Genomic DNA, 3,298 nt, shown 5'->3' on the forward strand with positions numbered 1-3,298 from the left:
GACGGCAGCGGCTTCTAGCGACCTGAAGGAGCGCTGCACCTTCCTTGCTGCTGCTGCTTCCTCAGAAATGCTCCCCAACAGCATTTGCAGAAATTGCTCCCAAACAGCAATCCCCGCTTCCCCTCTTCGGATAGGAACCGGGGGGGGGGGGGATGCAAAATGCAAAAGACAAAGGGCGCGTGAGGACGGTTCGGCATTGCACTGCGCGGCCTTTCCCTTTCTAAAGAAATCTAAAGAAGTGGTGCTTTTGAGCCACCAAACCCATAGGGAATCCCATAACTCTTTTCTGTCTGTGGAATGTTCTTCGTCACACACACACACACACACCGTGTTACTTCTGTGCCATTGCAAGACTGCATCGCAGACAGAAACCCAACCGGGGACGCTTTTCGCGTTCGAGGCACTTCCCCTAGTTTGCTCACTAAATTCCTGGAACTTACAAAAGGCAAGTGTATTTGTGTTGGGGAGGGTGGTGAAGAAACCCTAAATGTGACATTGTTCAATTACTTCCTATGTTGCTTCTGAAGCATGCTTCTTCTATAGCTGTTTCATTATCCTCTACGACACTCTGTAAGGCCAGGGTTGGGATGCTCAGGCCCAGGGGCCAAATGTGGCCCTCCAGTTCTCTCGACTCTGACCTCAGCGCTCTCATACCACACCCACTTCTGCCCTTCCTGGATGCTTTTGCCTGGCTAGCAAATGTTTCCTTGAACTCTGATAAATGCTTTCTGGCTGCCTGGATGGAGGATAGAGAAAGGTGTGCAAGTGCATGTAGGAGACACATTTATTGTTCTGACCACATTTACAAGTTCCACCCACCCATCACTGGTATGCACCCCAGGAGGGAATGTGGCCATTGCTGCAGTGAGGTTAAGACTCCCATTTTAAAGATGCAGAACTGAGGCTGAGTGAAAGGCATGTGATTTGCCTGTGGCTATTTAGGAAGCTGATGACTGAACAGGCATTTCCAGTGCACCAGCTTTCTATATTTCCATGCGTAGTAAGCTGAGGACTAAAGGACTACTGGTAGCAAAGGTGAAATCTGTACATGGCATAGATGTCCCTCCCCCCCCCTTACTAATGTTCTAGCTACAGATACTCAAAATAGTTCAGACCATATTTTCCCACCATAAGATATTGCAGGAGCACTACCACCATGCAAATATGTGGTAAAAGATTAAGAAATGGGTCCCCAAATGCATGTTTGGGTTAAAAGTGGGACTTGGGTCCAAAAAGGTTGAAGATTAGTGAAGGCATATCATCTGCCTTGTCATATTGGTTTTCTAAACATATGGGTCTTCCTTCCTTCCTTCCTGCTGTGTCATTTGTCACTTGAAAGCTAGCTTTGCATCCGTTTTCTAACATAACATAGACCAGGATAACTCACCAAGAAAAAAATGTGTCATCATTTTCTGTGCACTAGAGAGATCAATAGGGGTGGGGGGAGTTGGCTCACAAATAAATATATCAGCATTTTACACACATAATTGCCCAGTCAAATATTAGCTAGATATTTAGCTAACTGCTCTGTGGATGTAAGCCTGGATTTGACGTCTGAGCATTGGTATTTGCAGATCACTCCAATTTATGAATGCATTCATGTGTATACATGCAAGGGAATGGAGTACATTGCTGGGTTCCTAGTGCTGAGCGATGACAGAGGCGGGCAAAGCCATTTGATTACCAGAGGTGCACTTGGATGGTATATTCCAACTCATTCACTGCGATTATCCAGAGGACCACTGCCAGTTGACCCCTGTGTTATAAAGGCCCAACTAGCCTCCACTGGAAGTTGGGCATTTAGTGTCATCATTCTTCCAGCAAAGATTTGACAGGTACCCTCACTTTTGACCTCAGGAGTCTCTTGAAGACCTTATGTAGACAGACTTATGTAACTGTTCAAATGTTTTGATTTTTCAGTCATTTAAGAGTCTATTTCTTACTGCTCTTATATTTCACTCTATATATTGCTGCACACCATCATGCTATATTGTTATAACTGGCAGCATATAAATACTTTTATAAATGTTGCAGTAGACATGCCGTTGAAGAGAGAAAAAATATAGTGGGCACAACAGAAACTTGGTGGAATGGAAAGAACCAGTCAGATACAGTTATATTTACAGATACAAACTCTGTAGAAAAATCAGTGGAGATGGAGGTGGCATCTCTCTGTTTGCCAAAGAGGGCATAGAGCCCAACAAGCTGGAAATCCCAAGAAGGGCAGACTGCTCCACAGATTCATTGTGGGTGGCGATACCATCCCTCATGCATACTGGGGACATTCTGTTGTGACACTGATCTGACTCAGCTGGTACAGCACGAGACTCTTAATTTCAGGGTTGTGGGTTCGAGCCCCACGTTGGGTGAAAGGTTGCTGCATTGCAGAGGGGTAGATTAATGATCTTCATAGTCTCTTCCACTCTGCAAGTCTATAATTCCCCTGAGCCAAATGTTCAGGGGGAACTTGGGAGGCCGAAGGAAATAAAGCAGGCATCTAAAAGAGAATATTCTCTAGTAATAGCAGTTCACTTGGGAACATGATTGCTGCTGTCCCCAATACTAGGTGGTCTCACCTGTTGTGAGAGTGATCCCACAGTGCGGCAGAATTCAGATTGTCCCTGTGCACCCGCAAAACTCCTTCAACATAGTCTCCCATAATTATAGCAATCATTTTGGTAACATATGTTAATTAATAGCTTTTAAAATGTATTTTCTGTTACAGCTACAACCAGGGAATAGTATCCGTCATCATCTGAATTTTGGATCTCAGTAAGAGTACAGTGACATTTTGTAGATGAAACTGAGACACTTTTTCAACACTCATTTTCATTTAGTAAGAAATCCAGCAATCATCGCATAGAAAATATGCTCTATGGCTAATTAGCATCAATAGTTTGAACATGTGCATGTGTTCAAACATGAAACAAATTGCAACAGTAAACAGACCTAATCATAACAGATTGCAATATCAGACATAAGGTAATCCCTGATGCTTTACTGACTGACTGAGAACCATGCAACAAAGCTGCTAGGTTTGCCAGCGCTTCTCCTCTTGACTATATTAGATGACGGGCATGTTTATAATCTAACTAATTACAAAAGAGATGAACAATGCAATTCTAGGGAGACACTAATTTAAATTATTGCTATGCATTCCCACAAGTCACAGCATTCCAAAGTGTTGACTACATTTTCTTTTTAAAAGAGGCAAAACAAAGTTTGAGAGGAGAGCTTGTTTGAACCCCTCTTGTGCTTGGAAGGGAGTCAGCTTTCAGTCCAGGCTCCTGATGTGCTC

This window comes from Podarcis bocagei (assembly GCF_964188305.1).
Source record: "Podarcis bocagei genome assembly, chromosome: 2".
In the NCBI taxonomy this organism is placed as follows: Eukaryota; Metazoa; Chordata; class Lepidosauria; order Squamata; family Lacertidae; genus Podarcis; species Podarcis bocagei.